The following is a 14,312-nucleotide window of genomic DNA, read 5'->3' as shown; positions in this document are numbered from 1 at the left end:
GGACTGGGTCTGGATGTGTTGCCATGGAAGTACTGAAAATGAATAAAATGTGGATCTATTTTAAAAAGTGTTTAAAACTGATTGCTATCTGGGGTATCTGTGGAAATATCCTTAGGTGTGCACATGCCTGCTGTCTCTTTCCACCTTCTGAAGTTGTACCCACTTCATATCTCACTTTGTTCTTGTTTCCACTAATGAACAGTCTTCTAATTCTGGCAAGTCCTGATTGTATTTGCCAAGTAATCACTTATATTCCGTATGGTCTCCATATATGTGTCACTATGTGTGTAACTGTGTGACTTACACCCCAGGGTCATACTGGAGGCTGTACTTCTCTAATCAGCCTCTCGAACTCTCCATGTACTGTTCCGGGTAACTTCTAGAATCTTTTTACTGCTCTTCACTCCCACTGCCATTCTGGGCTTTAATTATCTCCTGTCTATCGCACATGATTTCATATTCCTCACTCTGTTGCAGCTCCTTTCAAACTGTCTTCTTTGGCCAAAATGAAACCAAAATGCTTGGCTTAAAACAGACCTGGATAAACTTTCTTCATTCATCTCTCGCCTCTTTTGTCTGTCAATATTAATGCATTGTGCCAACTTGGATTTACATATTATTACAGAGTGCTCCTTCTGGATAGTATTTTATTCACTCTCATGAAGAAGATAATGCATAACCGGTCTTCAAAACCCCAGCTCCCATGATTGGACTTTTTGAATAGATCGAAGATGCCTCTTTCTTTTCTCCCATTGGTACCGCTTATCCCCATCACCACGTGCTATAATCTATGGCAGGCATTTCCATCTCCTCGCTGAGATAGTATGGAAAACCAGGGATAGCATGCTCTGTTCCGCATTTTCAGCATCTAGTACCTAACTTGTGGGGCGGATGAATTTATAAATCTTATACATGTACAAGAGGAGTCAGGTAGGAGGAAAGATGGTCATAAAAGGAGAATAAGAGGAGGAGGAAGGAGAAGGAGGAGGAGGAGAAAAGGAGGAGGAGGAGAAGGAGGAGGAGAAGAAGAGGAGGAGAAGAGGAGGAGGAGGAAGAAGAGGAGGAGGAGGAGGAGGAGGAGGAGGAGGAGGACCACCACCAAGAAGTCTAGTCAAAATGAGAGACACTGATTTTTGACTGAAACATTTTCTTAACAATGAAAGATGGGTGGGTAATAAGATGTAAATGATAGCAAAAGGAAACAGAATCTCAAAGCTAGATATCAATATCAGCAAGTCCAATCATTCATGGTACTCTTAAATGGTGGCCATCCAATTCATAGTTGAACATGCTGGAAATAGGGACATACATGGCAGCAGCTCTGAGAATTAGAAAAATCTTTAAAATAAACCAGAATATTCTCTCTCTCTCTCTCTCTCTCTCTCTCTCTCTCTCCTCTCTCCTGTCCCTCCCTCCCTCCCTCCCCCTTCCCTCTTTCTTTCTCCTCTACCTCCCTCCTTCTTCTTCTTCCTCTCTCTCTCTCTCTCTCTCATTCTTTCACACTTTCTCCCTCTCTCCTTCCCTCTACCCATTTTTCTCCTTTAGCCTTTACTTTAAATCATAGCTCTGCCTTCTAAATTGACCCAAAGTAACTTATACACCAAAAAAAATCAAAGTAGCTAAAATGGTGAAATTTTAGGGTAACAATTAGCATTTCACAGGTGTTTGAAAATTAAGGGTTGAAAAGGAAATTTCCCTACTTACAAGTAGGAAAAATACAGCTGGAGGTTAAGAGTAGAGACCCAGCAGGTAACCATGTGTGATGAGGAAGATGGTGATTTTTTTTTTAAATAATTCCACATTATGACTCAGTAGATTTTGAGGGCATTTGGTGTCCTGCAGGCCACTGGAACTGACTGAGGGTGAAGCCATCCAAATGGAAATTAAAGCTAGATAATCCAATAGGACATTAGTGGCATAGAAGCCACAACGCTGGCCAGGAGAATGTGTGGAATTTCCTGAGAAAGACGTAAAGAGTGAAGAGGAGAGATCCAGTGGCAACTTCATTTTAAATTATGCATTATGGAGATGAGAAGAGACAGAAGAGGGTGACCCTAACACTCCACTCTGGCAACAGGAGGAGAATTGGGCGCAGGTGATGTCAACAACACTAGGGACAAGTTTCTATAGAAGTGTACATTCTTCAGCTTCTCATAGGTGGTGACAAAAGAGAATCTATTTAGCACACTTGTAAGTCATTATTAATGATGGCTATAGTAGCAGTCTCTGTGGAGTGCTGTTCTCAATTATGCATCAGGATTATTCAACAGCTGTTAAAAATGCAGATGGCTGGGTCCATCCTCAGGGTTTCTGATTCAACCAGTCTAGATGCAGTTGATGAGTTAGGTTTCTCTTAAACACTAAATGATGCCGATGAGGCTAGGCAGAAGCATGTCTCTTGTATCGTTTTTTTGGTTGTTTGAAAAAGAATCTCACTCTGTAATCAGGCTGGCCTGGAATTCACTGTGTTAGCCCAGGCTAACCTAGAACATGCAGAAATCCTTGTTCTCCAGCCTCCCAAGTTTTGAGATTACTGGCACACAGCACATTCCAGGCTAAAGACATTTTTAGGACCCATAACTATAGAATGGAAGTTAGTAGAAAAGCCTCAGAGGCAATGAGTGTCCACTGCAGGGTTGATAAGCAATACGGAAGGTGAAAAAAGAAGGACCAGGGTTTAGAGCAGGAGGCAACAGGAGGGAAGCACAGGAGATTTCATTTATGACCAAACACGTGCTCGCCAAGTATGAAGGAGGATAGTTTGAATGAGCATGAGCTTGCTTCCAGAGCTAGAAGAATAGCTTAATAAATGTTTTCCTAAACCGAAAACATTGATAGTCCATGCATAAATTACTGTTTTGGGAGAACTGAGGCAATGGAATCTACTGGAAGAATGTGCCAGAATAAAAGAAACCCCAATAATGGTGGTATGACACGTTGATTAGGTAGGGCTCTCTGGAGAGAATCTTCAATGCTGCCATGCTGCCATTCGGTTCCGTCAATACTGATGTACCAGGATTTGCCAAAGCCCTGTGTCTACTGACTCACTTAAAATGCAGTTAAGAAGGAAGCGTGATACACACACACACACACACACACACACACACACACACACACACACACTCAGTGATTCTTCCCAGGATAGACTAATTGAAGTGATGGAGAGAACCACCCCTTGTAGCTAACTCTCAAATTCAATTTCAAAGGAACAGCTGTCACTTGTGATATTAATGGCACCCCAGCAACAAAACACTTGACTTTCAGTGTTCTGAAATGCTCCTGGAATACCATATGTGGCTACTCAATTTATCGTTTAATTTCATCTATATAAGTTATATTTAATCCAATTAACCCATGGGAGGACTCTCCAACCCAACCCATCTCCTTTAAGAATAAACATATCAAAGAGTCTAAAGTATTTTTTTAGCAAGAACAAAACATCTTTTCCATAAACATCTTTATTTCATAAACTCACCCAACTCCCATAAACATACTCGTGTAGTTCAGGCTCATATATCTGTAATAAATGCTCTTTTTATCCATGTACCTGGTCTATTAAACACTGCTTTGATTCTGATCTCCAGGCAGGTTTATAGTCATTATAAATTATCTATCCAATAAAGGAAGAGAATTTATCATATTTCCCCTGCCCCATTTTTTTCCAGGATAAGATGATCCTGGAAAACAATCTTCAGAAAATATTACAATGTAACAAATGCAATTATTGAAGGCAATTACAGTTGAAGTCTCATAACTCCTTTGCTCTCTGCCCCCACTGTGGGCTTTCTGCCTGAAGTGTATACTCTGTTACACTGGAAACACTGGAAAGAAGGAATGCTGGGCCCTCTACATTACAGACTCTGTTCATTACAATCATATCAGAAGAGTGTACAGGCAGAATGAGAAATGGCTTGCATTTTTCCATCCCTACTACTAAAATTTAATATATGTAAATGTTCCAGAGCCCCTTGGACTTGTCTCTAAGTTATGTAGGCTATGATCCAAATAGTGTCCCTGTGACCTAAAAGAATGGCATTAGCTTCCAAAGATATCTAATTCCTATCCAAGGAGATGCTGTGAATGAAGAGGACCCAGCTCTAAGAGGAAAAAGAAACCCGAGCTTCCTACTGTCTGTTGGCAGTGCAGGAGGACTTCACTTGCAGCAGACAAGGCCTGTTAGCTACCTCTGCTAAGAAAAAGTACCACCAAGAGCTCATCCGTAGCTTCTTTCTGTTATATCATCTCTCAAAATGCACTGCTAGAAATGCGAGTCTGTCACATGCTGGTCTAGGGAAAAGCGAGTATCTCTAAAGAAGGCCTGTTTCACTCCTGCACTTAAAGCTCAGGGGAGCATTGTGGGAAGAGGGGTGGGAAGAACTTAGGAGCCAGAGGATCAGGATCTTGCTGGGAGACTGTAATGTCAGAAGCTGTAACCATGAAGTCTCACCAACAAGACCATGCAGACACGAGCTGAACAAGGAAGCCACCAATGAACACTGAACTGGATGGGGATGCCTCTGAGCCCTCAACCCCACACAAAGAGCTAGAGACAACTGAAGAATGCTGAGAGAGAGAGAGAGATGGTCTTCCCCAGAGAAGAGCTTACCAACTGGTTGTCCAGTGCTATATGGTCAACCCTGAAAACATACATACAAGTAACATTATTGGAATTAACAGGAGATAGATAGATAGATAGATAGATAGATAGATAGATAGATAGATAGATAGATAGATAGAGATGGAGAGATAGATAGAGAGATAGAGAGATAGAGATATATATTATATATAGATATAATCTATAGATATAGATTATAGATAGATATAGAAATAGATATGCATCCAATAGCAATTAGTGAAAAAGAGAAGCCATGAATTTGAAGGTGAGTAGGGAGGGGTATATAGGAGGGTTTGGAGGGAGGAAAAGGAAGGGAAAAAAAATCATAATCTCAAAACTAAAAATTTTAAAAGGAAGGCCAATTTCATAAATTCAGTTTGGTCAAGTCATTTGTCTTGACTGACTTCCTGTAGGTAGTTAAGGCTCAAAGGACTCCAAGGAAAAGTTTTTCTTCTTGTCCTTCAGGAAACAACTACAGCTTCTCAGTCAAGATCCTGCATAGTGAGCTAATCTATCAAAAGGCTGTTGACATGCCAGCATGCCAGGTGTGAGGAAGGTCCTTTGCATGTGACCTTTTCTCTAGTCTTCACCACTCCTAAGGTCCTAAGGTTTACATGAAGCCTTCCTAAGACCCTCCAGGGGAGGCCATTCATCCAGAGCCTGCATATTGGCTCGTGTTGCTTTTCTGGTATTTTCCTAGAACCTTCGCTGACACAAAGACTGGAAAACCCCAGACTCACATCCAAAAAAAAAAGTTTCTTCAAAAGGAACTCACCTTGTAGTTAAGATATAAACTCGTGTTCAGACCAGACATGCCCACGTGGGTAATCCGTCTTCTCTTTATTGATTTGCCTGTGCAGTCCGTATGGGGATGTTTGCTCAGTAAATGGGATAGACAGAACAAAGTGACAATGTATCCAAGCAAAATCGATGCTAAATCACTAAGCCAAGGCTTCACGGGGTTCTCCCTTCCACCCCATCTCCCAGCAAGGGAGACTTTGAGAAGTAAGCAGCAAGCTTAGTCTAAGAGGTGAATGCAATGTATTCTGGTTAGCTCATTTCGCCATCTTCACATATCTCAGTAAACCCCAGCTTCTCCTGTTTGGAGATGTTTGTTAGTTGTGATGCAGACCTGGTGACCCCACCTTCCAGGCATATAGGGGATAATGGTAACCTTTGAGTTTCTATTGGAACTCTGCACTTCAAAAGCCCGCTGTCATCATCATTTTCTTTATCCTAAGAGCCAGCGCTAAGTGGGGCCCTTTGCACCTCCAGGGAATTGTGTAAGCATTGGCATTCGCTGTCCTGATTCATACTCACACCGTCCTAGGTGACAGGCACCATCATCTCAGGCAAGCCTGGTCACTCCCACTCACCCAGCATCGCACACCGTTAGCAAACTAATCGGCTAGACTGTGAGTCAGCCTCTAGCTGGCTCTGAACTCATCCCTGTATCTGGAAGGTTTTATACTCATCGCACATTATGATGTTCCTTGGTACATTCATTTACAATGATATACCCACAGAAGTGTTGCCTGACCCCCACCACCAACAACAGAGTCGTATTAGCACAAAGAACACATAATTGGTGACCATTTGGGAGATGGCAGCACTAAAGCTTGATGAAGATGACCGGCTTATTATAGGTCTAACTGTGGCACAGAGACAGGCTGGAGAACTCCAGCATGAGCCTTGTGCTTCCCAGCCCACTGGCTGTTTTTCTCCTTTGCGCGGTTGAAGTCTGAGGTGAGCTGTATAGAGACAGAAATGTGTTTGTGACAGCACCCTAGGGAGCTCAGATTCACTGCGTCCTTGCACAGAGACGTGGACCGTTCTCCCTACCGGGGAGGTGGAAACATACCTGTGGAGTGGCAACCTTACTAACTTGGGAGCCTGGCTAGCCCCAGCCTGGCCTCTAGGGCGGGGCAGACTAACACTGTAATTAAGAGCTGCATCCACATAACACATTACCTCAAACTGTCCTGCACAGACCAACATAAAATTATTCACCTGAAGCATAAGTCAGAATCGTAAGTTTAGATTGTCAACTGATTTCTTTGCTCAGGGTCTTCAAAGGACCAAAACTATACAGGTCAGCCTGGGCTCTCATCTGGACCACTAGGAAGGTAGTCTGCATCCAGGCCTCTTTTTAGGTTGCTGGCATAGTCCCAGTTGATGCCACCAGAGGGCTAAAGACAATATCCTTGCAGGCTGTTGGTAGAAAGTCAATCTTGACTTCTGAAAGGGAGGCATCCTCGTCCTACTCGTCCTCAAAGGCAGCCACAAGGGTCACATCATTCTTTTGCTCTCTCATCTCCCCCTCTGTGATGTCTCTCCTGCCTCCACCTAGAGATGGTCCTCTTAACTTCTCGTGTTGTTAATTTGATCCCATCTGAGTCATCCGGAATGTTCTTCTGTTAGGTCCTACAACCCTGCTCCTTTCTTCAAAAGCTCTTGTACCATGGAACCTAATTTACAAATTCTTGGCATTAGAGGGAGAAAACCGTTGGGAGCAGTTCTGCCAAGGAGGAGAAATCACAGAAGTTCCTGACTTTGTTTGAGAGCTAGTGTCTATTACTGTGAACAACATAGATCACAGAGTAGGTCTTCTAGAACCTGGGTGGTCCCCATTTCATTTTACATCTGCGCAGTGATCCCAGTATGAATATCCTCCTTCCATTGTTGTATTTTGCTTTGTTTATTAGTTTGCTTTTGCTTTATAAGACATGATCTCAGGTAGCCCAGGCTGGCCTTGAACTCCCAATCCTCCTGCTGTTTCCCAAGTGCTTGGTGTTTAGCCCTATAGTGTTCTAAAAATCCAGTTCTGTTGTTCCCTGCCACTTCCCTGGTGTGAGCTCCTTTAGAACGCATCAGTGCTTGCTAAGTGTCTGGAAACCTCCAAAGCTTCTCACATACTTACTAACTAGCCTGCAGGTCAAAAAGATGACGATTATGATGGCAGCAACGGTGCCAGTCATTAACATCACCCTGTCTTATAACTCTTAACTCAGGAAGGTTAGTGACGTTGCCGAAAGACAACAGAAGCTGGGTTTAGACAAAATAGGAACAGCTACAGTTTCACCTTTCCTGCCAAGCCAACCACTCGACTTCATTCTCCCCTTTACCCCTCACTTTTCAATTCATTCATCATTTTCATTACCCCACTATAGTGGCTCTTAACCAACATCACCCTTCATTCAGACCGTGGTAACACAGCTGGCTGCCGAAAGCTGCCACTTCGTTCCCAATGAGGACTTACGTTTGACTTCTCCTACAGCTTCATTGGTTTCTGTCTATGTGGAGAGCTGGTACACAGCTTCACTGACTTCCTAGTCAGTACCCACAACAGATTCTGCAAAATGCAATCCGATTAGCACTACGCACTGGAGGTGTGTGGCAGGTAAAAGCTCTGTCACAGAAAAACCTCTGGGCCAATGACTTCTTCCTGGAAGGCAATCAAATGAAATAGAGCCAGGAGCCAAAGGAAAGGCCACCAGCTCAATATAGGAAGCCCACTTTGTGAGTCTGGTTAAGGAAGGCGTCAATGAATTTAGACAAGTGAATGGCTTGAACGGGAAATGTTGAAAAGCGAACTTTTTTTTTTAAATTATGATTAAACTATCTTAGTTCATTTTCAACGTGAAACTTGATATTAACTTTTAAAGTTAGAGCTCAAACTTTTGGGTTTCATATATGTCATTACGTTTCGTTCTTATTGCGAGGTCTATTTTTTAAGTTATTGTACTTTTATTCATTTGTGCTTTTGGAAAGTTCATTATTGATATAGGGAAAAAATCTTCATTTCTGTATGCTGATTTTGTATTTTGCTACTTTGCTAAGAGTATATGTCAACTCCAATAATTCACTGAGAGTCTTTAGAGCCCTTTTGTGTATGGGTCCTGCCATCGGCACTTAGGGACACTTTGGCTTCCTCCTTGATTTGTGTTCCTCTTGCTTCTTTCTTTCCTACTGTCCTAACAAAGACGAATTGTGTCTGAGGAGACTGAGCTCCCTTGTCTCAGTCTCCCTTGTAAAAGGAACACTTTCTGCTTTTCCCCCGTTCCACAGAATATGGGTACATATTTGTCTCGGGCAGCCTTTATTTTGTTGAGCTAGGTTCCTTCTATTATTACTTTCTTTGGGGCATCTGTCAGGAAGAGATGTTGAGCCTTGTCAAAGGCTTCTTTGAGTGTCTTTTCAGGTGATGTGTGATTTCCGTCCTTAAGTCAAATTATCCATTGTATTAGAGCTATGCATGTGTTGAATTAACTTTGCCTCTAGAATAAAATCATGTGGGCCATAGTCTATTATCTTCTTAATGTGTTCTTGAATTTGATCTTCAAGTATCTTATTGAGAGCTTTTATATCTAGATTTAATCAGAGACACTTCTTTAGAGTTGTCCTGTTTGCTTGTGGCTTATCTTGTCCAAGCATCATAGTCCCCTTGCTTTCGTGTGGTGAGCTCCATAGTGTGCCTTCCTTTCTTGCTGTGAAACAATTGGGTGAGAACTACTGTTTCCTAGCTCCTTAAAAATGCTGTAGACTTTAGCAGTAAATTTGTCCAGAACTTGGATTTTTTCTCTGTGGATGGTCCTTTGTGATTGCTATAATCACATTGCTGAGTGTGGATGTGTTTATAACTTCTTGATTTAACTTTGGTAGGTCACATTCCCATGTATCTGGCAATTTATCCATTCCTTCTAGATTTTCGATTTTCAAATTTAAGCTTTCAAGTATTTCCTAATGACTCTTTTGACTTCTTTGGACTCTTTTCTAACACTACTTTTTCATCTATAACTTTATTAATGGCATTCTCTGTGATACTTCTTTTGGCTAAGAGTCTATCACTCTTATATATCTTTAAATGGACTAAATTTTGCTTGACTCATTCTATATATGATTATTTAGGGTTCCATTCATTGGGATTTTTTTGCTACCTACTATTTAGGAATTTAGCTTGTTGTTTTTCTAAGATCTTAAAGGTGAGTTAGAGAGGTGGCTCAGCAATTAAGAGCACTGGCTGCTCTTCCAGAGGACCTGAGTTCAATTCCCAGCAACCACATGGTGACTCTAACCATCTGTAAGGGGATCTGCTGCCCCCTTCTGGCCTGCAGATGTATATGCAGCAGAGCACTCCAAGGTGCATTATTGGGTTATTTACCAGGCTGTTCTGACTATATTTAAAGCAACGTTCCTAAATACAAGTTTCCGCTCAGAACTACCTTATCGGTATTCAGAAAGGTATGGTAAATTAGACACCATTTTCATTTTATTCCAGGAACTTTCAAATGCCATTCTTGATCATTTCAGTGACTTACTGGTTATTAAGATTGTATCCCTCAGTCTCTAGGTATTTGAGTGGTCTCTGAGTTTTTCTAGCTATTGATTTCTCATCTCTATCTCAGGATAACCTTATGATATATAAAAATTTTTGGTTCTAATGTGTGTGTGTGTGTGTGAGAGTTTTAATATGGTTTTCTAGAACAAGACTATTTTAGAGAGGGTTACATGGGCTCCTAAAAGAACTTTCGTTCTGTATCTTTCGGTTGCAGTAGGCTGAAGATATCTTTGAGTCCATGGGGACTAAGCTGTAGTTTAAGTCAGAAGTTTCTTGATGCCTTTCAGTTTGGAGGCTCAGTCTAAAGATGAGTGTATAATACTTAATTATCCACTATAATTGTCTTACTGTGTCAGTTGTTATCTGGCATTTTATGATCATTAGAGGTTATTTTATGAAATTGGAAGCCTCAAGTGTGTATGAATGTCTGTCTGTCTGTCTCTGTCTCTCTCTCTCTGTGTCTGTGTGCGGGTGTGGGTGTGTGCATGTGCATGTGCATATTTGCATGTGCATATGTGTATGTGTGTGCATGTGCATGTGTGTGTGCATGTGCATGTGCGTGTATGTGTGTGTATGCGTGTGCATGTGAGTGTGCGTGTGTGTGTGTGTGTGTGTGTGTGTGTGTGTGTGTGTCCCCCTTATTACCACACAATGGTCTTATTTCTCCTGGATACATCAGTTTCGAGGTCTCCTCTATCCTGTATTACAGTAACTAAGCCGGCTAGTTGGGTTTCCACTTGCATAATAGATGGACTTCTGTCTTTGGATGCCAACTCTGCAGACATCACTGCCAGTAAGGTATTTTTCTGGAGATATTAGATTGCTGGATCTTGTTTCTTTATCAAACTAGCTAACCTGACCCTCTTTGTTGGAAGTTGAGGTAATCGCCTTTAAGGTTATTATGAAGACATGTTTGCCAACCCCAGGAATTTTGCTGGTTGCGTTTCTAATTGGTTAGATTGTTGCTTGTTCTATTCTTTCTTCATCATATTAGCCTTAAGCCTCACTGGTTGACTGAGTTAACGAATTCTATCTTTTAGAGCACCAGTTCTCAGCCTTCCTAATGCTGGGACCCTTTAATACAGTTTCGCACGTTGGGGTGACTCCCAACCATAAAAATTTTTTTCATCGGTGCTTCATGACTATAATTTTGCTACTGTTATGAAATGTAATGAAAATATCTGTGTTGTCGTGGTCTTAGGTGACCCCTATGAAATAGTTATTCAACACCCCAAAGAGATCACAACCCACAGGTGAAGAACTGTGGGGACCCTCGGGGCCTGTTTATGTCATGTTTCTTACATTTCTAGCTCTCAATTTGTTCATATCATTGCTTCAATGTACCAAATTTGGGAAGATCTCTTACACAGAAGTCTATTTTTCAAGAAATGTTTACATTTTCAAACTCTCAGAAAAGTATATATTTTATATTTTATATTAAGCACCCCTCCCCCAATACTTGTCTATTCTTGAGGGCTCAGTCCTCAATATCATTCAGATTAGAAACAAGCTGCTGTAAGAGTCCAAGTTAGAAGATGCAGAAATGCATGTAAAATTGACTAAGGCTCTCTACTACATCACCAATAAGGAAAAAGAACAACTTGAGAGAACCATGACAAATCTGCTATGAAGCTAAAAGTTATTTCGGATAAATGTGTAAATAATAAGTGGGAACAATAAAGGAAGGAGGTGGGAAAAGGGGGAAATAATGGAGAGTGGAGGTTACATAGATGAAAAAGGAAGGGGAGGGGCAAGGAATGTTATGGGGGAGAAGAAAAGAACGAAACAATAGGAAAAGCAAAAAGCAAAAGCCGAGCTAATGGAAGTAGGGCAGTGGAAAATAAAAACATGACCTTCAGAATAAAAGGAAAATGTTACTAACCATAAAGGAGCAAAAGGAAAGGAAAACAGAAATGACTGTTCAATAAAAGTGAAAAAAATGCTTAAATATAATTGGATAAGCACGTAAGGGAGAATTAAAAGCATAAATATTTTTAATACAGTAAAGCAGGAGGACCACTAAACCACAGTGATAGCATAATGATGGTGAAGCATAAGCAGCTACATAAAATGAATGTTAGCACGGCTTTTTCCTGGGCCACAGAGCCTGGAGCCTTCCTACTGCACACAGCATGGTGTAGGGTCACTTGAACTTGTGGACTCGTCTTTCCAGCGGTGACACTGTATCGAGCCTGTGTCCAACATTTCCCATTTCCCAGAGCTCTCTTCACTTTGGTTGCTCCCCTTCCTTGCATACTAGGGGTCTTCTACTGCCCACACCTAGCTCTGGGTTCTGTGACTTAGACAAGTTCCTTCAACCTTCCCAGACTCCTCGGGTTATCCACCCTAGGACGGCTAATCTTCTACCTGGGGAATGTTTCCCAAGCACATTCCTAGTGTGGGAAGCAATCACAGCCCTGAAATTTATTTAGAGAAAGGACCTATCTTTGTACTCTCAGGAGCTGCTAGGTATTAACACTCACCCAGAGGGCTGCATCTCAGAGTTCCTGAGCTACAGAGTGGTAGGGAGAGGCTAGAATGATTCCGAGGTATAATCCATCTGCTGACTGTGGTTTTCAGCTCAGCTCGTCTCCCTCTCTCACAGCTGCCCAATAAGGTTGTCTTTGACTGTGGGACTGTATAATAGGTTAAATTCAGGCTTCCTGGCTTGTGGTTGCTATGACTACTTAGAGCTCAGGGCAGCTCCTTTTTAAACAATGGGTTCCCTCTCAAGACGGTGCCCAGCCCCTGACCTTTAAGTCATATACAGTAGTAAAATGGATTCCCTTACTGTGTTTGGCCTGTCCCTGAGAGGAATTGCTGTCTTACCGAAATCTACAACTTGGTTTGAGACTTGTGAGGGTTGCAGACTTGTCCTAAAGGTATGACTACCAACCTTTTCTCACCAGTGCCATCTCTCTACCTTTTGAACGAGATTTCAGCTTTCCCTCCCCCAGGCGAGAAGTTCTGTGGCTTGAGCTTCGTATAACTCAGTTTCGCCATAATGTGATCTTACTTGGACTTTTTGTTGTCGGTGGTAGTAGTGTTTGTTTTTGTTTTTGAACCTTGGAGATGGTTTATCAGCACCTTTGTGGAACTTCTAAAGCTCTTCCTTTCTTTCTTTGGAGTCATGTCTGTCCCTCCCTGCACTGGTTCATCTCGCAAATGGGGAAATAAGGGAGGTAGGTTCTTTGCATCTTACCCAGAAATCTCAACTGCTTGCTTAAATCCTTACCTGTGGTCAGAAAGGGATAAGTTGTGGTAATAGTAGTCAGCACTTACTGTATACCAGACACCAACTGAGATAACACCCATTTTTTAAGAATAAAATCCTTGAGGTGAAAGAAGCTTAGTACAAAGTCATACCCATTTGCATTTACAAAGACAGGATTTGAATCTAGACATCCAAACATCTGAGTTAAAACTCTCGATCACTGTGTCATTCTGCCCCTCTAGACTGTATCATCTCACTACATTTTGAGTATTATTGTTGTGTCTATTCATGTCTTTATGTATCTTTAAATAAAGCATCAAATAAGAAGAAAAGTGGCAGAGATGAGAGTGTTTTTCCTCTCCTAGGCTCTTTCAACCCAGTCTTCATTCTTGGTTTCATGAACCTCAGCAGATTTTTCTTCTTTAGGGAAATTTGTTTCTTCTCTATCCCTCACATGTAACCCCCTTTATTGGCAAACACAACAATCCCTGAAACCAAGAGTCTAGTCTGGCTAATTTGGGCAGAATAATCACCCTTTGGGTGGTCTCTTCTGTATGTGGAAAGTGTAAACAACAGCTATGGATCATACCTCATGTGATACTGTTTGGTATGCTGTACCTGTTCACCCTGAGAAAACACTCTGCAGGGTAACTACTGCAAGCAACATGTGCATTTCCAAGTCTGGTGTGGTTTTGCCCCTTCTAGTTGTTCACTATGAGCAGGGCTGGGATATTTCTATAAACCAGACAGTTGGAAGCTACATGTGCTCGGTAGTCAGAAGGAATGAGAATAATACCAATTTGGAAAGTGTCTTTTATAAACCACAGTACAATACTTGTCTGTTTTCCTTCACATGACATTTTCTGTGCATGGTAGCCATAGTGGCACCAGTGTGTCCTGATATCCCAGGGCCTGGAGAACCATGGAAGCCATTTGAAAAGCACAGTGAAAACAACAGAGCCAGCTATGTGTTTGCTATCTAGGAAGGGAATGTGTGACAGGCAAGCCATCAGAAACCACAAGAACAGGTTCTGTGTACAGTCACAATGTCCCATTGCCCCAGTCCCAAGTTAACTACAGCTAAGAGGCTTCTCTGAGTTCATATTTTCTAGACACAAGATGAGTGGCTAACCTCTACAAAATGT

General features: G+C 41.8%; 1 protein-coding gene across 4 annotated transcripts in view; it reads left to right on the top strand.

Annotated features, from left to right (window-relative positions):
- Ano4 (anoctamin 4) overlaps nucleotides 1-14,312 on the top strand; it is a 398,260-nt gene that overhangs the window by 275,555 nt on the left and 108,393 nt on the right. The gene's annotated exons all lie outside the window — the stretch shown is intronic.

This window comes from Rattus rattus, chromosome 1 (genome assembly GCF_011064425.1).
Source record: "Rattus rattus isolate New Zealand chromosome 1, Rrattus_CSIRO_v1, whole genome shotgun sequence".
NCBI lineage: Eukaryota > Metazoa > Chordata > Mammalia > Rodentia > Muridae > Rattus > Rattus rattus.
This window is presented reverse-complemented; position numbering and strand designations above follow the sequence as displayed.